General features: G+C 39.8%; 1 protein-coding gene across 8 annotated transcripts in view; it reads right to left on the minus strand.

The window, feature by feature from the left end:
- Positions 1 to 20,687, minus strand: part of RABGAP1L (RAB GTPase activating protein 1 like) — a 776,623-nt gene extending 755,936 nt beyond the window's left edge. For 6 of the 8 annotated variants that reach the window (XM_059146068.1, XM_059146065.1, XM_059146066.1 and 3 more), the window contains exon 1: positions 20,488 to 20,687. The gene's annotated coding sequence lies outside the window, so the exon portion shown is untranslated. The remainder of the gene's footprint in view (positions 1 to 20,487) is intronic. The other 2 variants (XM_059146060.1, XM_059146062.1) reach the window with 2 other exon arrangements.
- Between the last annotated feature and the right edge of the window lie 4,959 nt (positions 20,688 to 25,646).

The raw sequence follows: 25,646 nt of genomic DNA on the forward strand, positions 1-25,646 counted from the left end.
TCAGCTCAGGTCGTGATCTCAGGGTCCTGGGATCAAGCCCCATACTGGGCTCTCTGTTCAGGAAGAGCCTGCTTTCCACCTCCCACCCCGCCTGCTGCTCTGCCTACTTGTGACCTCTCTGTCAAATAAATAAATAAAATCTTTAAGTAAATAAATAAATCTAGCTTTTAGTTTACAGGAAATACAAAAAACAGAAAACAATGAAATAAGCCAGACAAATTCAAAATGTGGAACGTTTTACAGAACTGGCTAGATGTCTGGACACCCATAAGAAGAAAAAGGAGAAAGTGAGGAATTGTGTTACTAAATGCAACTGCATAGTCCTAGATTATGTCTTGATTTGAACAAACCAGCAATAAGAGACATTTTTATGGGCTGAACTATATCCTGCCAAATTTATATGTTCAAGCCCTAACCACCCCAAATATCTCAGAATGTGACTGTATTTAGAGGGAGGGCCTTTAAAATGAGGCCATTAGTTAGGCCTTAATCCAATCTGACGAGTCCTTACAGGGAGATACAGAGACCCCAGCATGTACACACAAATCCATGTGTGAAAGACCATGTGAGGACAAAGGGAGAAGGTGGCTACTGATAAGCCAAAAGAGTCCTCAGGAGAAATAAAATCTGCCAACACCTTTACCTTGGACTTCCAGTTTCCAGAACTGTGCGAAAATAAATTGTTTAAGCCACCCAGTCTGTTGGTATTTTGTCACAGTAGCCCTAGTAAAATAATACAGACACTTCTGTTACAAGTAGCAAAATCTTGATATGGGCTAGGTTTTTTTTATGATACTAAGAAACTGTTAGGTGAAAGAATGTGAGGATGTGTTATGGTTATGTGAGAAAATGTTCTTATTTTTTAAAGATGCATTTAAATATTTATGTATAAGGGTGCCTGGATGACTTAGTCAGTGAAGTGTCCGACTCTTGATTTCAGCTCAGGTCATGATCTCAGGGTTGTGAGATCAACCCACATGTCAGGTTCAATACTGGGTAAGGAACCTGCTTATGATTCTCTCTCTCCCTCTGCCCCCCCAAAATAAACAAACAAACAAACAATAAATAAATATTTAGGGATAAAATGAATCAATCTCTGTAATTTGTAGTGTTACACAAAAAAAAGGGATAAAAATAAATATAAAAACTGTTAAATGTAGATGGTTATTTGGTTATTAAGTAAACTACTCCTTCTTATAAATTTGAAATTTTCCATAATGAAAAGTTAAAAATATATCTATATGAAATTGATTTAAAGAGAAATCAGGGGTGCCTGGGTATCAGTTAAGAGCCTGCCTTTGGCTCAGGTCATGATCCTGTAGTCCCTGCATAGAGCCCTGCATCAGGCTCCCCACTCAACAGAGAGTCTGCTTCTCTCTCTGTCCCTCCCCTCCTCACATGCTCTCTCACTCTCTCTCAAATAAATAAAAATCTTTAAAAAAAAAAAAATAAAGAGGGGCGCCTGGGTGGCTCAGTGGGTTAAGCCGCTGCCTTCGGCTCAGGTCATGATCTCAGGGTCCTGGGATCGAGTCCCGCATCGGGCTCTCTGCTCGGCAGGGAGCCTGCTTCCTTCTCTCTCTCTCTGCCTGCCTCTCAGTGTACTTGTAAATTTCTCTCTGTCAAATAAATAAATAAAATCTTTAAAAAAAAAAAAAAAAATAAAGAGAATAATTGATTGTACAATAGAACAAAGTTTCCCAAAATGAATGCCCACAATTAAGACATTAAGGGACACCTGGGTGGCTCAGTCGGTTACATGGCTGCCTTTGGCTCAGGTCATGATCCCAGGGTCCTGGGATCAAGTCCCATATAGGACTTCTTGCTCAGCACAGTGCCTTCCCCTTCCTGCTGTTCTCCCTGCTTGTGCTCGCTCTCTTGATCTAATAAATAAATAAATAAAATCTTTAAAAAAAAAAAAAAAAGGACATTATAATGAGGAACAAAAGGAATACCAAAATACACAAAACTATAATCATAGCTTCAAAAACTATATGTTAACTGTATACTATGTACTAAGTACTGTACACATGGAGGTGAACAAAAGAGATATGGTCCTGCCTAACTGGGTCTATAATCTAACAGAAGAAGGATGTAATAAAGCAAAATTAACAGAAATAAATACAAATAAATAGTAGAAAAATATAGAAATGTGCAAATTTTTAGAAACAGTCTTTTTTTTTTTTTTTTTAAACAAATTACTCTTCCATCTCTAAAAGGGAGCTCCTCAGAATTCTATTCTGGGCCTTTTCTATTCTACTTAGTCCCAATTAGCACTTTTCATTTTTTTTATTAAAGATTTTTTTTTTTTTTTTTTTTTTTTTTATCAGAGAGAGAGAGGGGGAGAGAGCGAGCACAGGCAGACAGAATGGCAGGCAGAGGCAGAGGGAGAAGCAGGCTTCCTGCTGAGCAAGGAGCCCGATGTGGGACTCGATCCCAGGACGCTGAGATCATGACCTGAGCCGAAGGCAGCTGCTTAACCAACTGAGCCACCCAGGCGTCCCCCAATTAGCACTTTTCAAACCCAAACATCTCTCAAGTTTTATAACCGTTTGTCAAATTGACTACAGACATCTACAATATTTACTTTATAGATATTAAACCTTGAGCTCCTATTTTTTTCCCCAAAACTGCATTCTTCCTTTAACCCCTCTTGATAAAAAGGCCCAAGAATCACTTCTCTCACCCCTAAATCTAATATATGACAAAGTCCAATTAATTTTACCTCACAAGAACTTTTTTTTTTTAAGATTTTATTTATTTATTTCACAGACAGAGATCACAAGTAGGCAGAAAGGCAGGCAGAGAGAGAGGGGGAAGCAGGCTCCCCGCTGGGCAGAGAGCCCCATGCGGGGCTCGATCCTAGGACCCTGGGACCATGACCTGAGCCGAAGGCAGAGGCTTCAACCCACTGAGCTACCCAGGCGCCCCCTTCACAAGAACTTCTTAAATCTGTTTATCCTCTCCAACTTCACTACTTCCACCTACTTCCCTAACTTGGATTACTGTAATAGTTTTCTAAATTGCCCTCCTGACTCCAGCCTTACTTGTCTCCAAATTCATTCTACCTAAGGTAAACAGGCAACATCAAATATTGTATTTTTATTAATAAGGTTTTTTTTTTTTTTTAAATTTTGATTTTATTTATTTATCTAACAGAGAGAGAGAGAGATCACAAGTAGACAGAGAGGCAGGCAGAGAGAGAGAGGGAAGCAGGCTCCCTGCTGAGCAGAGAGCCTGATGCGGGGCTCGATCCCAGGACCGTGGAATCATGACCTGAGCCGAAGGCAGAGGCTTAACCCACTGAGCCACCCAGGCGCCCCATTAATAAGGTTTTTTAAAAATTGCTCTTGTCAAATATTAAAGCATATTTCCTTTAACCATCACTCAAAAGCTAGTCCTGAAATAAAACTAGCCCATAAGAGTAATTTTCCCGGGGCGCCTGGGTGGCTCAGTTGGTTAAGCAGCTGCCTTCGGCTCAGGTCCTGATCTCAGGGTCCTGGGATTGAGCTCCACATTGCACTGAGCTCCCTGCTCAGCAGGAAGCCTGCTTCTCCATCTCCCACTGCCCACCCCCCACCCCCGCTTGTGTTCCTGCTCTCACTGTCTGTCACATAAATAAATAAAATCTTAAGAAAAAAAAAAAAAAACAGTAATTCTCCCAGCTAAATAATCCTGGATTAAAAAAAAAAAAAAAAAAAAAAAGTTACCTGAATTAAAAACAATACTTAGAAATATTTGGGAAGCGCAGTGTCCCAACATTTCCCCTTAACACTCAGCTATCACCAAAATATGTTACACTTAGGCTTGTCAGATAAAACACAGGACATCCAATTAAAATTTCAGGTAAACAGTAGTTTTTAGTGTAACTATCTCCCAAACATCATATGTATTTTTACTTGCTAGATCTGGCAATCCTAATTATACTAACTAAATTATCACAGCAAGCAAAACCTGACTTTATTTATACTTTTTTTCATTATAGAAAAAAGTTATTAAAAGTTTCTTATTATAAGAGGTTAGATTTAGAAAAAAAAATACATTCCATAATCTTACCACACTAATCAATCAGCAATCAGTTCATTCCTTTTTCTTACATACTTTAAATGTTATATTCACCTTTCCTTAAATGTTATAGCCATTTCCTTAAGCTAACATAACACCTGTTTTTCTGTCTTTTCCCTTTTTTCTGTTATTTCTTTAGAATATTCTCAGAAATGAAATTACTAAATTGAACATTTATTAAAAGGTTATGAGCAGTCTAAGAATTCTAGATACATATTGCCAAATTACAAACTACCGGCAGTATTTGATATGCCCACTTTACTAAAATCTAACCAGGCTTATGTTATTAGTATTTTTTTAAAAACTGAAATGGGTATAAAATAGTATTTCATTTTGCTTTACTAAGCCTTTCTTTGGTTACTGATAAGATCTAACATTCTGCTACCAGTTGCTTATATTTCCTCTGCTATCAATTATCTGTTCATCTCTGTTACCTATTTTAAAAAAGGGTTTTGTTCTTTACAATAAAGCTTTCGTAACTGAAGAATGAAAGTGCCAAATGCCTAAAGTTCTAGTTACATGGACCAAATGAAAAACTACAGTTTATTTAATGCTATTCATCTTCCAGAAATTACATTTTTATATACTCTCATTTTATATATATACATATATTATCTCACATTTCATTTAAATAACTCTCAGGATTAAAAATAATTAAGCTGACTCAAATTTCCTGATATTTAAATACCATTTCAGTTCAACCTAGCACTGGGATATGCCAAAGAAATTTATCTTAATAAATTTGACCATGGAGGGACGCCTGGGTGGCTCAGTTGGTTAAGCAGCTGCCTTCGGCTCAGGTCATGATCCCAGCGTCCTGGGATCGAGTCCCACATCGGGCTCCTTGCTCCGCAGGGAGCCTGCTTCTCCCTCTGACTCTTCCTTCCACTCTGTCTGCCTATGCTCGCTCTCACTCACTCTCTCTCTGACAAATAAATAAATAAAAAATCTTTAAAAAAAAAAAATTTGACCATGGAAACAGAAATCATGTTGCAGATCTGCTCTCTTTAGTAATCCAGATACACCAAGAAACCTGATTTTGCAGTAAGAGTTTACTCTCCAATGCTGTCAGTAATATTGCAAATGTAAATATACACTACTGGTTTCAACAGTAGTCAGAGTAAGAAAGTAATTAAGTCAGCACAAATTCACCAATGCCATTAGAACAGACCTCCAAGCTCATAAGCTAACAGCTTAAATGGCAGGGATTTCTGAGATAACCCAATTTAATCTCTTGCCTCTCCATCCCCCACCCACTTTGCAAAGGAAGAAAACCAAGGCAAAATGAAGTGAAATAACTTTCAAGGAAGTCTTAAAGCTAATTAAGATCAAGAATATCTGCTTCATTCTGCCATCAACCAAATTTTATTGAGTGGTTTATTCAGAGCTGTAGAGATACCAAAGTGAAAAAAACAGAGATGCTGGAGTGGCTCAAATATTTGAGCAGCAAACTCTCAATTTCAGCTCAGGTCCTGATCTCAGGGTCATGAGACTAAGCCCTGCACTGAGGCGTCTGTGTCAGGATTCTCTCTCCCTCTGCCCCTTCCTCCTCTCTCAAATAAATAATTTTTTTTAAGTGAAAAAACAGCAAACTCCTTGCTCTCAAAAAGCTCACATGCTACTAGGGGATGGGAAGAAAAGAGTAAATAAGGAAGGAAAGAGGGAGGGAAGGAAGGAAATTTCTAAGACAGGGATAAGTATTCTGAATTCAACTACACAAGGCAATGTGGGAGAACAAGACTAGAACAGGGGACCATTTCATTGGTTGGGTGGTTTGGGAAAGGCTTGGAGAAAATGAAAAAAGAGTTGAGATCTGAATGACAAGAAGACAGGAACAGGAAAATAGAAGGAAACTACATTCTGATTAGAGATGCTCTTCTATCCAAGTATTCATCAAGGTACAAAAGAGCAAGGGGTAAAGGGTGAGAGAAGGGGGGCTGGCAATATTTTCTTTATCAAAACGTGTACCATTTAAGTATAAAAGATATTACAAAAAGATTTAATAATAAATATGGCATAAGCTTGATTTTTCCTAAGGGACAGACATAGCAAAATACTATTATAGAAAAATATCTAAATCATGATGATTTAAATTCACTGCTTAGAAAGATAGATTAACCAACATTTCAATGATCCCATTTACAGTTAACAAAGTAAACATGCTTTAAGATTTATTGGTAATTTTTTAAACCCTTAGAAAATATTAGTAAAGGAATTAGGACAAGATAATTCTAATAAAGATTTTCAAATAAGATGAAAAAATTAACATTAATCAGAAACTTCCATTTCCAATTTTTCTATTAATTTTTGACACCAGCATATACAACAGCCTAGGACTTTTTTCCCAGCAAAATTATAAACCTTAAATGATGCTGAGGATAATGGGATTGTTATCCCATTGACTGATAATCTGATGGATAATCAGATTGTTTCAGCCAATAATTCTGCTTTTTTAAAAAAATCAGTTATTGGGGCACTGGGTGGCTTAGTTGGTTAAGCATCTGCCTTGCGCTCAGGTCACAATCCCAGAGCCCCACGTCGGGCTCCCTGCTCAGTGAGGAGTCCGCTTCTCTCTCTCCCTCTACCACTCTCCCTGCTCATTCTCTCTCTCAGTCACTGTCTCAAATAAAATCTTTAATAAGATAAAATAAAATAAAAATTTTTTAAAAATCAGTTATTTTTAATACATGTATATATTACTCTCCCACTACAGTCAAGTTCCTGAAAGACATGGTTTATGCCTCCTACTTCTATATATTCCCCCATAGCACAAGAGTAGAGATATAGAGGGGGGAAAGTATATCATTCCTAGAATGTTTTTAACACATTATCACAAAAGAACAATTCAACAGTCCATAAGCCTTGAATAAATTGGACTCAGCCCAATGAAAAAGAACTCTCTAATCAAGTAAACAGTTTAGTATCCTAAGTATTTCAGTAATTAGGAATACAAATAAAACAAACAAAAAAACACTTATCTGGTTTGTGAGGTTGTAAGCCAGAATATAAATGTTATGTCACATCTGATCAATCTGGTTCCACTCATAAACCTTCATATAAACCCAAAGGCCCTCCCCATCCATATCTCTTATTTCAGGTCAAGAGCACTGGCATAAATTTCTGCCATCATTCCCCAGGTCATCCAATTCTCCCTCCCCCTATCTTTTTTATCTTTATTTATTTTTTAAATGATCTCTATGCCCAACATGGGCTCAAACCCCCGAACATGAGACCAAGAGTTGCATGTTCTACCAAATGAGCCAGCCAGGTACCCCTCCTTCCCAACCCCTGTTTTTTAGTTTGCTGCTGTCAATTAAAGTTACTAAAGGGGAATAAAAGTTACTGAAAGGGTTAAAGTTACTTTTGGCTCAGGTCATCTGGGATCAAGCCCTGAGTTGGGCTCCCAGCTCTACAGGAGTCTGCTTCTCCCTCACCCTGCACCCCTCCCCCTCCCCCTGTTCATGCCATTAGTTCTCACTCAGTCTCACTCTCTCAAATAAATGAATAAAATTTAAAAAATAAATAAATAAAGTTACTAAAGGCAAGGAATACTAAGGATTCTGGCTTGGTTAAGAAGGCCAAGAATAGGGCACCTGGATGGCTCTGTGGGTTAAAGCCTCTGCCTTCAGCTCGGGTCATGATCCCAGGGTCCTGGGATCGAGCCCCACATCGGGCTCTCTGCTCCGCGGGGAGCTTGCTTCCTCCTCTCCCTCTGCCTGCCTCTCTGCCTACTTATGATCTCTGTCCATCAAATAAATAAATACAATCTTTAAAAAAAAAAAAAAGAAGGCCAAGAATACCCACCTAGTAGAGAGCACCTTCTACACACCAAGCACCTATTTTATTTCTTAAATTTCATAAAGTCATGAGCTATTATTACTTTCATTTTACAGATACATAAACCCAGAAGTAAGGTTACTTATCCAAGGTCACACAGCTAATAAGTCTGTCAGATTCGGAATTCTTTACTCCCCAAGAAACAGATCAGTAACAATCCCATCACAAAAAAGCCAAGATAATGGCCACACGAGGCATAACCACCAACACAAGTGAACAAGGCCTGGAAAAGAAACTCTATATTCTTTTCCACCTACTTTAAACCCACTGCCATCATAACAATTACAAGTTTGATAAAAGCGAAGAAACGCTTTTCTGGTTGATAATCCAATTTGGAGACTAATTTACTGTCATCTAGCTCAAAGACTGTATTTTTATATAGTAGTTTTCATTTTAAGAGATTTTCATTAATAAGGTTAGTGATAGATCCAATTCAGCTGGAACACAGTTTTCAAATTCACTTAAAAAGTTCTACTGAAAATCCTAAGTGCCCAATATAGGGAGAAAGGAGAGAACATTTATGAGAATTTAACTGTGTGCCAGGAACTGCGCTGTGTCTCTCTACATTCCTTAACTTATTCAAGACAAATAACACTAGGGGCACCTGATTGACTCAGTTGGTTAAATGTCTGACTCAATTTCAGCTCAAGTCAGGATCTCAGGATACTAAAGTGAGATCAAGCCCTGTTTTGGACTCTCTGCTCAGTGTGGAGTCTGCTTATTCCCTCTCCCTCTGCTCCTCACCCCACCTGTGTTCCATCTCTAAAACAAAAATATAATCTTTAAAAAAAAAAAAAACTATGCAATAAATACTATTATCCCTATTTTACAGATAGAATTCCCCAAAGACACAAAGATTCAAGATTTAAACCAAATTTCAGATCCCTAAACAAAACAGTTTTTGCTCTTAAAAAGCCTATACCATAGTCTAATGCAGAAACGGGTAACGTACGATACAATGTTTTAGTATCACAGCATGGAGGAAAACAGAATGCTCTGAAAGCACATATGAGAGAGTCTACAGTTTCAGTGAAGACTTTCAAGATGATGATGTCTATGCTAAGATCACAAGTACTAGCCATCTAGAACAAAAAGGCAATCTAGTCCACACTCTTCAAAAATACCTGGTATCCAAATGGTCAACGGCCCTAACTCTGATCCATTATATGAGCAAATAATTTCTAACCAATGTTACATAGCAAATACCTTGCTTAATAATGTTTAGTATTTTGTAAAATCTGCAGGCCTATGTGTGTCATATATAAGAAGAAAATTAATCTATGGTTATTCAAAACTCTTTGGAAATCAATCATTCTGGATAAGCAATTTGATAACTGAAATAAGAGTTTACCCTCTGGTTTTCATATTACAGTTGGCCTTTGAACAATGCAGGGGGGTTAGGGGTACCGTACCAACCCCCTTGCAGTTGAAAATTCACATATAACTTTTGACTCCCCCAAAACTTACATATTAATAGCTGATTGTTAATAATAATAATAATAATAAGGAAGAAACAACTGATGATTTTAAATAAAAACTGTTAAAATACAAAAAAAAAAAAAAAAAGCCTGTTATTGACTGGAAGCCTTACTGGTAAGATAAACAACCAAATAGCACATACTTGATATGTTATATGCATTACATACTGTAATTTTACAATGAAGGAAGCTAAAAAAAAGTTATTATGAAAATCATAGGAAGAGAAAATACACTTACAGTACCATACTGTATTTATTTAAAAAAAAAAATCCACGGAGAAGTGGACCTTATCCGTGCAACTCAAAACCACATTTTTCAACACTCTACTGTATTCTATACAAAACCTTTCTACGATAAATACGTTAATGCCTTCATAAATATCTACACAGACTATATACTTAACCTTTTCTTGGTAAGAGAGAATCTGACAAATTTTCATTATTTTCTATACTATTAGAAATATAATTGATACTTTAAAGCTAATTAGGTTATGTAAGGCTGTTTACCTTGTGCTATCTATAGTTTTTAGATTTGGGAATTTTTTTAAGTTTTTCCTATTCTTTACTATTGTCATCTCAGCAATCTCACTGTCCTGTTATCAGTATGTACAGATACCACAGCATCTCACCTCTTCTAAATTGTTCCTCCTAATCTGCTACCACAAGCATTATATTTAAAATAAGTTATCAGTGAGAGCTAAAAACCTTTATTTATAGTTACTTATGAAAATGACATCTACTTAGGGATTTTACAATGATTCAGAGAGATGAGGAGCTGCCTACACTGGGTCTACAAAGTTACTAAGAGTTACAATTTCAGATTTTTGTACCTCTAATTTTTGTACCTCTAGTTAAAATGTCTCTCCTGGGACGCCTGGGTGGCTCAGTTGGTTGAGCAGCTGCCTTCGGCTCAGGTCATGATCCCGGCGTCCTGGGATCGAGTCCCAGATCGGGCTCCTTGCTCAGCGGGGAGTCTGCTTCTCCCTCTGCCTCCCATTCTGTCTGCCTGTGCTCGTTCTCTCCCCCTCTGTCTCTCTGATAATTAAATAAAATCTTTTAAAAAAATAAATAAATAAAATGTCTCTCCTGCCTTCTTTCAATTAAACTCAGATAGTTCAGGCAGCCTTCCCTGAAACCCCAGACCAGGTTACATTACCCTCTGAAGCTTTCCCATACAACACATCCTATCCGGCCCCATCCTTGCTAAACTCCACTCTTCATGTTTCTCCAATATGACTGTCAGCATCATAACAGCCTCTTACCTGTGCTTCTCGAGCACAGAACATATACTCTGCCTTATAAATGTCTGCTGAATAAAACAATGTCAGAGAATGAAACTGAATTTATGGCGATAAAGCCATAACTCTCCATACAATTAAAAACGACCTTTCATACCTGTAACTTTCTTTTGCAAATATACACTCAGGACATCTAAATTTAAGGAAAAATAATATGAAAACTATTATGTATAAGCTTGTCAGATACTATTAAACCTTTTTTACCCACTACACCCTGAAAAACACCTTTTTATCTTGGGAGGGAGAAAATACATAACTGTACTTTTCCCAAGCAACTACATACTTCCATTCAACCTAAGTGCAAAGAATTAACATTTAAAGAACTGTGACTGTTGACGATCCAAGCTAAAACAAAAATTATCTTGGCTGTACCCAGCTATTTCAAGGTGTTAAAAGAAAAGGCGCCCATTACAGGACTCATAGATTCCTGATGTTGCAAGGGTCTTAGAAGTTACCTCATGTTATAATATACTCCTCCTCACTGCAGAAGGAATTCACTTTCCTAGAGATCATCCAATCTACCCCTACATTTCTTCTTTTCTCTTTCATTCACTGACCCACTGGACCCACACTAAATAGGTCTTCCACTATGCAAATAGTAGTCTTTCAAATATCTGTTCAACTTATTTTAGTGATATAGTAATTACAAAGTAATATAGGAGCTTATATATTTCCAAGATTTCTTTGGCTCCTCAAAAATTATCCAGTAAAACGAAAAAACCAGGCACATTTACAGGTGTTTTCTTCGTAAATCTTAATTTTCTTAATTCTCATAACCCTATGAAATAGGCAAGATAAGTATCATCAACCCATTTGAAGAATCACCAATAGAGAGTAGTATTGAGAGTCACTATGAAGCAGATTTAGAAGCAAAGGAGACCTGCCTCTTATGAGTTGGATGATTTTAAGCAAGTTACTGACCTTCTCTATGCCATTTCCTCCTCCACAAACTGCGAATAATAGTATAATAGCTCCTACCCCATAAGATTAAGTAGACAATTGGGCGCCTGGGTGGTTCAGTGGGTTAAGCCGCTGCCTTCGGCTCAGGTCATGATCTCGGGGTCCTGGGATCGAGTCCCGCATCGGGCTCTCTGCTCAGCGGGGAGCCTGCTTCCCTCTCTCTCTCTCTCTGCCTGCCTCTCCATCTACTTGTGATTTCTCTCTGTCAGGTAAATGAATAAAAAAATCTTTAAAAAAAAAAAAAGATGAAGTAGACAATGCACAGTACCTCATATAATTAATCCACTAAACAACATCATGTAAAATAAGAAATAGTTTTTTTGGTAAATCACTTTTTCTCTCTGAATTTCACAATAGTACTGGATCAAGAATTAAGGTCCTGGGGCACCTGGGTGGCTCAGTTGGTTAAGCAACTGCCTTCAGCTCAGGTCACGGTCCCCGAGTCCCAGAATCGAGTCCCGCATCAGACTCCCAGCTCCATGGGGAAGTCTGTTTATCCCTCTGACCTTCTTGCCTATCATGCTCTCTCTCACTGTCTCTTTCTCAAATAAATAAATAAAATCTTTAAAAAAAAAAAAAAAAAAAAGAATTAAGGTCCTGTGTTTCACCTACCTTGTACCTTGTCTTCCACAAAACCAAAAAGCATTTTTAGTTATTTGCAGCTTAATGACTATTTTTGTCCATCCCCATCCCCCAGCCCAACCACAATTTTTTAAATCTACTATTATCCTCTTCTAAATGAAATTCTCCAAAGTATAAAAATTGCTAAAGCACTTTATTTTAAAAAGTAAATTCTCAGGGCAACTGGGTGGCTCAGTGGGTTAAGGCCTCTGCCTTCAGCTCAGGTCATGATCTCAGGGTCCTGGGATCAAGCCCCGCATCTCAGAGGGCTCTTGCCTGCTTCCCCCCGTCTCTCTGCCTGCCTCTCTGCCTACTTTTGATCTCTCTCTGTCAAATAAATAAATAAAAATAAAAATTTTTTAAAAAGTAAATTCTCCTCAGTGTAATATAAGATTCTACCACAATTAGCATGCAAACAATGAAATTTATATGTAAAATGGGAAGTACCACACTAACTGCTAAACAAACTGGTTTCTCTAACCTATTATTAAATTAACTTTTAAAAACTTTATCTGATATCTTCAATGGTAGAGACTGCTATTTTACTGTTTGTGAAAACAACTGTAACTGGAGAAACCTGTTTCACATATCAAAACTATTGACAATGTTGACAAGAAATACAAAACGCATTTTAGAATTAAAAAAAAAAACTTAGAGACCTAGACTCATTTGTGAAAAATTAAGCTACATAACACATGCATTAAAATTTTATAGGTTCACTCATATAGGTAAACCGCTAGTCCTAGGATTTGAAAAATAATTATATTCTATAATACTGAAGGGAAAATGGATGGAAGAAAGAAGACATTAACTGAATTACTATTCAGTACCAACCTAATAGGCAGTAATTCATCTTTTCACAAAGACTAGGACAAAGGCATATCAAAACATTAGTCGAAATATGGTCCTTAACAGTAGGGCAAATATGAGATACAGATTTAAAATGAAAGAATACAGTTCATGAGGGAAGAGCTTTCTGGAAATAGTAAATAATTGAGGTCCGATGGCCTCAGATGCTAAAGTAACAAAATTACTAGAAAACAACCTAAGAAACCATATTGTCTGCCAATATATGTACAGGCTCCTGTCAGTGGTTGACTTTTCACTAAACTATAATCTATTCAAAATGTCATACCAGGATAAATTACTCCAGAGAGACTACTCGGGGAAATTCCTGATAACCACTCTAAGAACCATTTGTATTTGTACAATGCTCTTAGCAGAGGGCCTCAAAATGACAAATACATCTTGATATACAGAATAAATATTCTATATGATTTATCAAAAACTAGCATTCTGTCTCTTAAGCCTGCAAAAGTGAAAACCACAGGTTTCTATTTTTTCTAAAAAGAGTATTTGTTATTTGCATCCCCCGTGGTAGAAGCCTGATTTTGAAGCCCTACAATTTTGCTTACTGCTGATAATAAGGGCAGAATATGGGTGTGTATGTGGGGTAGGGTAGAAGTTGAGAAATCCTTCACTGGTACATGAATGTATTCTACACTTGCCCTTTTAAATGTGCTCCTTTCCTGGAAATTTGGCATACAAAAAAAAAAAAAAAAAAAAACCCGTGGGGATTTGCATTATTTTGTATTTGTCACTTCACATGATAGTCTTCAAAGAGTCTGACCACTTCTTCTTAATCATTTGCAGGTAGACTGTATTTTCACCATAAATGTCAACAGCTAGTGGGTGGTATTCATGTGTATACATACATAATACACATTTATGTATATGTGTATATTTGTAGACAAAATATCAATTAAAAACATCAGTATCACAGTTAGGACCACAAAAAATGCTGGTAGAAAATTTGGAAGGATTTTAATTAACCCTATTTGGGAAGTTTAACACATCTCAAAAAAGGAAAAACAGAAAACAAAACAAAAAACAACAACAACCAAAAAAAAAACCCAATGCCCTGTGCTGACACGATTAGCTACTCCATTGAGCTGGCATGAGGTATCTGCAGCCTGCTGCATCTGAACCCTTATCATACTATTTGGGGCGTGCTATCCTGTGGAGCAGTTCATACGAAACTGCTGAAAACCTCTAAAATGATAGGATGACATATTTTACATATCAGAAGCTTAAATAAATGAGGAAAACAGTATGGCAACGAAATAATTTGTTATTTATTTTGGAACAAAAGCTCATCCCAAAAATTCTTTGTCAACCATCCAGAAGTAGCCAGCTTTTACCAACCAAGCATTTATTTACTATAGTGACTGCATCACCAAGATTACCAAAATTTTCCACATGCTTCTAATAGTCTCTGTATGTGTTGTTACCTGGGCAACGCTCTAAAAGGGCTTTTATCTTTTCAGATCTGGGAGGTCAAAATGAAGTAAAACTTCTTCAAATTAACTGTGTGCCATTTTAATTAGAAGCAGTAAGTGTGAAATCATCAGAAAACAAGACCTTGAGAACCACAGTCAATTTGACTAACAGACACACCTTACTGTCACTCATCTTCATTTCTAACCACCTAATTCACCTGTGGAACAAGGGATGCTCCATCCAGGACTTCAAAACATCCTCAGTCATACAGGCTGTCAAATCCATAAAGGCTGAAATTCAAGGAACTTCTTTGAGTAGAAAAATAATCAACCCCTCACATCTGGTCGTGGTATGAAATGCCCTGCCTTGCTGCCCTAAATTCTGAAAGCTAGTCAGCTCAGCCACGGCTCTGTAAAGACCGCCCTTCTGCCAAACCAGATCTGCCTTCAAGAATTTAGATCCAGTCATTTAGAAATCACATTTTGGAAGGCACTTTGAAAATACTTTCAAAACTCCTTCCTCCTCTACTATAGCCATTTGATGCTATCTATCTGGCGAACAAAAAATAATGGTATCCCCTTACAAAGAAAATATTTTCCCTTACTTTCCAACAATTTTAAGATTGATCAAACTTGAGGTTGCTTCCCTAACGCTGATAATTTTTCCCTTCAGCTTTCACACTAAGGATATTCAAGTGCTCTCTGGGTCATATTCTAATCAAGAACATAGCATACAAACCTTCTCTAATGTTAAGAAGTACTAGATGATGCCAGAGTCAAAAATGAAAGATAAATTGAAAACCAGAAAGGAAAACTGGCATTCAAGGCTCTTCACCATCAAGCGCTGACTCTTTCTTGCTTAGCCCTTTCCCTCTTTGCCTCTGATCACCCTAGCCCGAGGCTCAGAAAGGCCTTTCTTTACATACTATTTGTCCTATTTCCACTTGTCCAAATCCTACCTATTCCTCAAAGCATGGCTTAAATGTCACCTCTTCCCTTATCCTTAAAACTAAAAGAGATTGCTCCCTCCTCTCTCTAAACCCTCACACTGCCTTATTTTTATTTCTCTACCACACTTACTTTCTACCAAATAGTATCTTTCTTTCCACATTTAATGCCCACATAAACATAAAAGGCCCGAGGGTCAAAGTCTACACCTTCCTCAACCCTATTCAAACTGCTTAATACAATGTCTGACACATATTAAGAACCTCAACTGAGCTACATGAATGACTTGAGTTAGGAGAAAAGTCCACTAGAAACAACTCCAGATCACTAGAATTCTGGAGACCCGACTTTGGTAAAAACTAGCTGTATCACCTCCAACTTCAACCTTTCAGAATGGTCATCTGCAAAGAAAAGAGGATGGACTAAACCCTTTTTTAATTATAAGCTGTTGTCTAGCATTAGCTGGCTATAAAATCAATTTGGGGGACAAAACTCAGCATTTTTTTAATGAAATCAGGTGGACTAGAAATATCTATGTGTACTGTAGGCAGCAGTGTGCTGAAAATGTTCAACAACTGGCTGTACAAAGGGAAGAAAAAAGGCCCTAAACTATACCATTTGCTGATTTCCCTGGTATAAATACCCTCATGCCATGGCCAGCTTCAAGCTACCAGCACGATGGCACTGAACATGGAGCTGAGTGGGAAGAGGGAAGCACACTGCTTCTGCAAGGCCACATGATGAGCCAGTTCCAGCAAGGTCCTGAAAAGATAAGTATCGTTTTGCCAAACTTTGCATGCCTGCACTTGAGTGTGGGGGGAGGAGGGGTTGAATCAAGGTATAAAATGTGTTTCTTACTGTAAGTCACAGTCAAAACAATTTAATAAATGTTCAGCTAAACAATCTCCTAGTCTCTTTCATGTGTCCTACCAACACAATATATCTTATTCTTGGTTACATATGTAATTTATTTTCCACCACAATTTATTGCTCTTCAAAAATAAAAGTTACAGCGGCGCCTGGGTGGCTCAGTGGGTTAAGCCTCTGCCTTCCACTCAGGTCGTGATCTTAAGGTCCTGGGATCGAGCCTCGAGCCTCGCACTGGGCTGCTCTGCTTACTTGTGATCTCTCTTTGTGTCAAATAAATAAAAAGAAACCTTAAAAAAAAAAAAAAAAAAAAAGAGTTACAGAGATACCTATTGATACACCAGAAGGCAACTTACAGGGAGTGGAAATTTGGCTTAGGGAGTATCAGAAAAGGGCCAAGGTTCTCAGCCTTTGTTCAGCCTCACACATCTGAAGGACATAACACACTCCTACTAGTAGCAAGTGGCTCACTTAGCAAAGAGTTGGGAGGACAAGGGAAGAGGAAGAGGAAATATATAGTATTTAAAAAATCCAAGTAACTGTGACATTTGTGCCCATGCCCCCACTTCACCGAGAACTCGGGTACAGAGAAAAACAGTACTGTAAAAAAGTCAATTTCTGTATCTGATGTTTCCCAGCCAATTTCTCCAGCAATTAGCCTGCATCCCCAAACAAGATCTCCATTACTAAGAATTCTCTACTAGAATTAAGTTTCTGCCATGGACTAGAGACATGTACTTGTTGAATTTAGAATAAGCAAGGGAAAAAAACAGCCCAGCCAACAGTTGTTAGACTTGATATTCTGGGAAAATCAGGCTTTTACTGGGGAAAAAAAAAAAAAAAAAAACCTTTCTTACTTCTTATTTAAGCTTACTAAACCGGGTAAGGAGAGACGTTTCTTGAATATATTCTTGGCTGTTCTATGTCTATCACAACAACACAGTCTGTAACCAGATTTTTCAGAAGTGTTTATAAAAAAATTGTGTTTTCTATTTTTAAAGCTATTTAGAAAACAAGAAGGCTCAGAATTTCAGATAGACTACTAATTGTAGCCCACATCTAACTCCAAATCAACTAAGTATATGCCTAGAAGTTTCCAAGGAAAATCCCCAAAAATTACACCAAAAAATACCAAAAGATGATAAAAAGGAGTCAGCATGAACACAAACTTCTATACTCAAACTAATTCTGGCATCCTAGCTATTGAATGAGTGCAATATGGAAAAGGAATGAAATATGAAAAGGTAAATGTTGAGATACAAATTCTGCTAAATTCCATTAAGTCTTCCTTATTAGGGGTCCACTGAGGTTCACGTACTTATACCCAATACAAATATTAACCATAAACTGAAAATTAATTACCACTCTGAAAAGCCACGAGTCAAGTCAAGCAATGTCTTCCTCCATGTTCACAATATTAAACCTCTCCTCTAAAATATGAGTGGGTTTTATCATAACTCAGTTTCAAGTCTGCACTTTCTCTGCCTCTACTTTATTGGTGCCACATGTCACAAGACTATCTCCATAAGAAGTTCCTGAGCTATCTTTGCAGTACCAGAGGCTCATATAGCCTTGTGCTTGCTACTGGTCACACTCAGACCCAGTGGCTGAGCCACTTATACAAGGCAAGAACTACACAGAGGTAGCAACTCATTAAAACTTGTGAGACAGAACAGAACAAAACAAAACAAAAAAAGCTCTGAGCCTGAGAATACTATAGACTAAAGCATCTACTCCATTCTCTAAACACCCTCTTTCCAGCCATAATCATCCCTCTTCAAGACAATGGTAGGATGGAATGCAGACCCAGTTCTACACCCCTAATGCAACAATTTTTTTCTACTTAGCTACTATGCTCTTTAAAGTTCATCTCTTGAAGCTTGGCTATCTCCCACTCATAATATTTTTTCTTGGCACAACAAAATTCCTTCTTTTAACTACTCCATTAAGCATGGATAAAAGGACTTCCAGCTTTAATGCTGTATCATCTGAGTTCAAATAAATGTACAGTAACTGAACAAGTTGAAATCTGGGTTAAAGCAAAGAAAAAAATTTTAATTATAACTTTTTAGAAGTCAAATTGTACACTGGTGAGTAAACATGAAAACTTCAGTTTCATATTTCTTATAAAATTCTGTCATTCAAAGTAAAACAGCATAAAAACTACTAGAGTGAGGGGTGCCTGGACAGCTCAGTCATTAAGCCTCTGCCTTGGGCTCCAGTCATGATCCCACAGTCGTGGGATCGAGCCCCACACCGGGTTCCCTGCTCTGCAAGAAACCTGCCTCTCCCTCTCTCCTGCTTGTATTCCTTCTCCCCCTGTCTCTCTCTCTCAAATAAATAAATAAAATCTTTAAAAAAAAAAAATGCTAGTGAAAAGACAATTATCTTAATCATGAAACATTAAAAAAAGGAACAAAAACTCACAGAATATCAAAACTATAATAAAGTTCCTATCAAATAACTCAGGCCAAAAACAGAACAAACTTCATACATGTATTGTCACACCTTCTCATGCTGGGTGGTGTGGTGTATTCACCATGTGTCCCAATACCACTAGGATCTACTACCTTGTTTCCAGCTTTCTAAAATACAGTGTAGGCTATATAATATGTTCACATATAAGCACTACCCAACTACACCCACTTCTCCCCAGATGACTTATTAATATATCCTATCAGAGCACACTTTGAACTGATTTAATATAGACCCTGAGATTCTCTCCCAGTCTCAACTAACTCACCAAGCAGGTGAGCATTTAAATACAAATGGATCAAATTCACCTGGTCCTTCTCCCCTGCAATTTCGTTGTCAGTTTCCTATGGGACTCTACTGAGATAATGAATCACAGGCCAGTTTTCCAGCTCTAGCTGCCTGTGGACCAATATTTTCCACGGACAAAATCCACTTCCAATCTGACCACAAGCAAACTTCATTTTTGTAGTTTCTGACATCATCGTATTGGATATTCTACAGAAGTACAGCAAAAGCTAAATATAAACACTACTAGAAGAAAAGTCAGAGCGTTTTCATGAATTTGTGTTTTCAGAACTGCAAACAAGCATCTATCTATTTCCCACCAAGTAGAAGAAAATTTAAATGTATTAGAAATCCCTAAACCTTCCCGTACCAAAAATGCAGGCCTTGAAATCAGTTTCCAGTCAGCGCTGAAATCTCTCAAGCAAGCAAAAGTTCTCCTTACCATTAATTAGTATAATGAGGTTGGCGTTTCTCCTCACTTCCAAGAAACCTTCAACTCTGCAAGTGACCACCTACATTTTGGTAAAATCTCTAAGATAATCCTGAGAGGTACAAGGAGAGTACACAATTACCTGCACACACTGCCCTGAAATCAGAAATAAACCCTGTCAGTCCAGTCCCCCACCACCCAGCCACCTTCCGGGGCCTGGGGGCCCCTTTCCACACGCTGACACACCGCCCAGCCCTGCACCGCTGGCGACCAGTGCAAAGTACTACCCCAGTCTCAGAAACTTTGACTCAGTTATCAGGACACTGAGCACCCACACCTGATAGAGGACTGTCGTGGCCAGTCAGTCAAGTCCGAAGCGGGGCATTCCTTGCAGGTAGAGATCTGCCCAGGACGCAGCCCATCCCAAACTGCAAAACCACAACCATCAACAGCAAGAGCGGAGCAAAGTGCCGGGCGGAGGCAGGGGGAGCGCGAGGGCGAGACGCGGTCACGAAGAGAAGCCTGAGTGTGGGTTTAAAAAATATATATATCCTAACCACAAGCCCCCCGGACTCAGGGCTGCTGAGACCGCGAGCCCGGCAGCAAGCAAGGCGCAGCGGCGGAGGTGGCGGCAATGTCAGGAGGGCACAGCTGGGGGCGAGCGCCCAAGTCCCCACCCCGCCCCCAGGTGAGGGGCGCCCCGACTCCGCCCGCCCGCCCGGGCCAGGAAGAGAGACCAGCAGGCAGAGCCGTGGGGTCCAGGAAGCGACCGACAGTCCCGAAGCCCCCGTGCCCTCCTCCCCGCCGTGCTCTCGCATCCAGTCCTCGGCCCGGCCCCCAAATCGACCCTCCCCCGGCTCAGCCCCGGCGCCAACACCCCCGGCCCGGCCCGTGGCTTCTGGCCGCCCGGCCGCCCGCCGGCCCCTCGGAGGCCGCCCTCGCCTCACCTCCTCACGTCTCCGCGGACAGGGCCGGAACAACTCTGCCGGGCTCCCGCGTCTCACCCGCCGCCCCGCGCTCTGCGGCCGGGCCCGTCCCGTTCACTCCGCGGCCGCCAGAGCCCTGGGAGGGCGGAGGGAGCAAGGCGGAGGGAGTGGAGAAGGTGGGGAGAGGAGGACCGCCCGGCAGGAAGAGGCGAGGGAGGGGGCGGGCCGAGGAGGAGGTGGGTCGGGAGCGCGCGCGTCCGGGCCCTCGGCGCGGCGTGCGCGCTCCTGAGCGCGGAGGCGCCTTCTCTGCCCTCGGGGGCGGCGCGCACGCGCGTACACGTCCCCGCCTGGCGGTGGCTGGGGTGGGAGACCGGGGGATGGGGACCGGGGAGTGAGGACCGGGCAGAACTCGGGTTGTCAGAGTGGGGACCCAGGGAAGGGTGGTAGACGGTCGCCGTTCCTCAGAACCTTCCGGAGGGGTAACCGAGCCGGTGGGGCCAGCGAGTTCGGGCTCGCTGAGGGGCGTCCCCAAGCCCAGGGCGGGGTGGGCTGACGGGCCTGCCCAGAGGTCAGAGTTGATAGATAGCTCTAAATTTGGGGCGATTATGTTCCTGCTCATAAACCGGTTTACATAATCTCATTCTTAATGCCAAGTAATCCTCAAGAGAGTCACCGTAAAGAATACTAACTTTTCTCGCCAGTTACTGGTAGGTGCCTCTTTCGAAAGTGCGTGCTGGTCAAGCGCTCCCTTGCTTGTTGGTTCTGTGGGAGATTGAAGACGGAAAACACCTGCTACGTATTTATATTAAGAAAACTCGGGGCACCTGGGTGGCTCAGTGGGTTAAAGCCTCTGCCTTCAGCTCGGGTCATGATCTCAGGGTCCTGGGATCAAGCCCCACATTGGGCTCCCTGTTCGGCGGGGAGCCTGCTTCCCCTTCTCTCTCTGCCTGTCTCTGCCTACCTGTGATCTCTGTCTGTCAAGTAAATGAATAAATAAAAACTCAAATCACTCCGTCCTTTGGGGTAGTTAATTGGGAGTACAAATTAATAGAGATAAACCAACTCTTTTTCCTTTACAAATATTGTATATTGATCCTTGAACTGTCAGTATCTTCCTTCATAGAGCCGGCAGCCAGAAATGAACTGTAAATTTTCTTAATTTCCATAGCACTTTGTTTCTATAGGTTTGAGGCACCGAATATATTCAACCCTATCTAGGTAAATCTGTGCGATATTTTCTCTCCTAGAGAATCCTTGAGGACCTGACTTCATTCATTTTTGTATCTTCCACAATGCCTAGCATAGAACCTGACTCGTAGAAAGTACTCCATGCATGTAACTGTATGAATAAATGAATATAGTGCGTTAAGAGTTAAGTGTATGTCCAATGATTTAAGCTCTAGAATGAATTCTTTAGTTTAAAATCCTCCCTTCTGCCCCACTTCAGTTCCCCTGCACTCATTTCCCCAACTAGATCTAAAAACTACCCTGAGAAATCCGGCATTAGTCCAGAGGGCCCCCTCTCTCTCTCTTTTTTTCTTTTTCCTGATTTAAATGTCTGGAGATGCTGGGACATATCAGGAGTGTTGCAACTATCTTGTGTTTCCCCTATCTTCTGGGCTCCTTCCCTGAAGGTCCTCCAACTTCTGTATTCCAAGGGTCTACCTACCTTTAGGACTGACTCAATAAATGTCTGAATTTTGATGTTTAATAAAATTAGGGTTGGAATAACTCAAATTATCTGCAGCTATTAATACACCAACAAGTACCTATTCATAAATAAGCTGCCAAGTACTGAGTCTCTACTAAATAAACTACTAGAAAAGTTACACTGGGCACCATAGGAAAACCAACAGATGAAAAAGATGTAAGTTTCTGCCTTCCGGTATCTTTTGACTGGAGAGAAGCTATTTGGCAAAAAGAGCAAACTCTGTCGGGCAGCCACAGGTTACATCTCTAATCACCAGGGGTCATTGTGTAAAACTGAACTGTTCCTCACAATAGAACTTAGATAAAAAAATGTCACAAGAGAACCTAGATAAGAGATAAGTCCCAAGAGAACCTAGATAAGAGACAGTGAAGGTGATTTGGTGCAAACTTACCCTCATTCTCTGGAAAACAATTCTAAGTACATGCCAAAGATTTAATAACAAAGCATTGTTCGTATAATGTGCACTGCTCACTTCTCTTCCCATGATGACTTCTTTTGCAATAAGCATATGCTAGCAGGCCTAATCCTTGAAAGGACTGAAAGCTCTCACGTTGGAGAAAGTTATAAAGTATTCTAGCATGGCTCATAACATGACAGAAACTGGTGGCCTACGTCCAGATCTAACTCACAAACATGTTTTGTTTGGCCTGCATGGTGTTTAAACAAATTAGCCAAAGTTAAAATTTAAAGCCAGAAGATTTCAAATGCATTCCGGTTTCTCTCTTTAAAAGGCAAATAGGGGTCACCTGTGTGGCTCAATCAGTTAAGTGTCTGCCATCACCTCAAGTCCTAATCCCGTGATCCCAAAACTGAGCCCCTCTATCTCAGGTTGTATGCTCAGCTCCCTGCTCTTTAAAAACTGGAGATTTGGTAACAGTGGACCTTCTTTTTCAGGTGGCGACAATCAGCCGCCTATAAGACATTCATTCTCTCCATTCTCAAAGTTTCTGTATTCCCTATTTTACCCTACCCTGTTTCCCTCATGTGGGTCTGCATCTCCCAATTTAAAATTTCATAATATAAAAATCAGGAAACATGGGGAGGGGTGGGGGGGGTTGGGAGTGCCTGGTGGTGGGTATTAAGGAGGGTATGTATTGCGTGGAGCACTGGGTGTGGTGCATAAACAATGCATCTTGGAACACTGAAAAAATTAAAAAAAAAAAAAAAAAGATTCCCAGAAAGCCCTGAAAATACGGGAACCTTTAGGTTGGTATGGACACCTAAAAGGCAAGAGTCATGTTGAATTCATCTTTGTTTCCCTGGTGCCTATGTCGGCTGGAGTGGTGGATAAGGAAATCAATTAGTAAATATTTTATACATTAAAAAAAAACAGGAAACGAGATACACATTGAACAAAATGGAAGAGTTTAAATCACAGTATTTAATGGTGTGAAATATTATATTTCTCTTATAATGGGCATTATTAGCTGACTCCCCAGCATGCATTTCTAACCCTCTGCAATTGTGAGGCAGCTAATGATTTGAACAGAAAAGGCTCAGCTCCAGAGGTGTAGGCCTTAATGGATGTCCATAACCAGCCTAATCTGGTCTCCACCTAACTCTCAGTGTTCAAGGATCTAATGCAGATCTAAATTGGTCCCGTCCTAAGGGAGGCAAAATCTGAGGTTTATTAGCAGAAGAAATGTGCTCTGTCTCTTACTCTGGCTGGTGTGATAGATGGATATAAGTCCAATAGTTACTGTGGCCACTTGGCTACTGTGAGGGAAACCAGCTGAGGATAAAGCTAACACAGAATTGAAGAGCTCAAATCTATGTTGAAGCCTACCCCTTCCTCCAGATTTAGTAAGTTTCCTGAGCCAATAAATTTTCTTGACTATTTTAAAAAGTTCAAATTTGGCTTTTTAAAATTGCAGCCAAAGTTAAGTTTTCTTTACACATTACAAAAGAAAAGTCAGGGCGCCTGGGTGGCTCAGTGGGGTAAGCCACTGCCTTCGGCTCAGGTCCTGGGATCGAGTCCCGTGTCGGGCTCTCTGCTCAGCAGGGAGCCTGCTTCCTCCTCTCTCTCTCTGCCTGCCTCTCTGCCTACTTGTAATCTCTCTCTGTCAAATAATAAATAAATAAAATCTTTAAAAAAAGAAAAGAAAAGTCATTATCTGAGTCTTCTAAACATACATACTCAATGAGAGGAATAGGTAAAAACCTAACTGGTAAAATTGTAAAGGGTCTCCCTCTCACTAGATTACTTGATGCCCAAGAATCCAACATATTTTGTTTTTTCTTAACTTTTACTTAAATCTTGTGCCCTCTTTAAATCTGCTTTCCTGGGGTGCCTGGGTGGCTCAGTGGGTTAAAGCCTCTGCCTTCGGCTCGAGTCATGATTCCAGGGTCCTGGGATCAAGCCCCACATCGGGCTCTCTGCTCAGCAAGGAGCCTGCTTCCTCCTCTGTCCCTCTCTGCCTATTTGTGATCTGTATTTGTCAAATAAATAAATAAAATCTTTAAAAATAAGTAAATAAATCTACTTTCCCTGAGAAGAGGACTTAATTCCAATCAGCAAACTTCTATAAATGAACTTATCATACAGTTTTGTTTTGTTTTGTTTTTAAAGATTTTTTAATTTTTTTTATTTGATAGACAGAGATCACAAGTAAGCAGACAGGAAGGCAAAGAGACAGAGGAGGAAGCAGGCTCCCTGCCAAGCATGGAGCCTGATGCGAGGCTCCATTCCAGAACCCTGGGATCATGACCCGAGCTGAAGGCAGAGGCTTTAACCCACTGAGCCCCCAGTCATCCCCATACTGTTTTTCAGTGGTTTTTAACTAGTGGGAAGATTAGGAAAGACACCAGGAACCTGAGAGAGTAAAGGTGTCATAGAGGAGACTAGACATACAGGAAACAAACTTTTCTATTTCAGTTTTATGTAGGGCTGAAATTCAGAATAATCCAGGCAAATCATACTAAGCCTATATGATAAAGCAAATTTATATTAAAATCACACTTTTAAGACTGAGTAAGAACAAAGTCAATGAACATGTAGTGATTAGAAAATTTCCTCAGCAGTGGAGGAGGTAGGCAAAGCCATTAATGTCTCTCTGAAAAAGAGCTAATGTACAACTTTTATAATGTGATAAGAAATAGAACATGAGCCAAAAACTGCTTTTCCCATACCTTGTGCCAAACATCCAATATCCATCTTACCATCACGGCCCTTTACTTTGGTCTAGGGCAGTGATTCTCTTTAATATATAACAAAATCACCCAGGGACTTTATTAGAAAACCCAGACCTCTATGTTCAAACCCTAAGAAATTTAGGGGACCCAGGACTTCTTTTATCTTAATTTTTTATTACAAAAATGTTTAAGATCATAAGGAACTAAAAAGAATGGTATGAGTCTTCAGATCCCAATCACTCAGCTTGAAAAATTACCAACACATGGCCAATCTCCTCTTCGCCACCCCTCTTGTGGATTTCATCCATTAATACTTCATCACATAGTTCTATAAGAT

This window comes from Mustela lutreola, chromosome 14, assembly GCF_030435805.1.
Source record: "Mustela lutreola isolate mMusLut2 chromosome 14, mMusLut2.pri, whole genome shotgun sequence".
NCBI lineage: Eukaryota > Metazoa > Chordata > Mammalia > Carnivora > Mustelidae > Mustela > Mustela lutreola.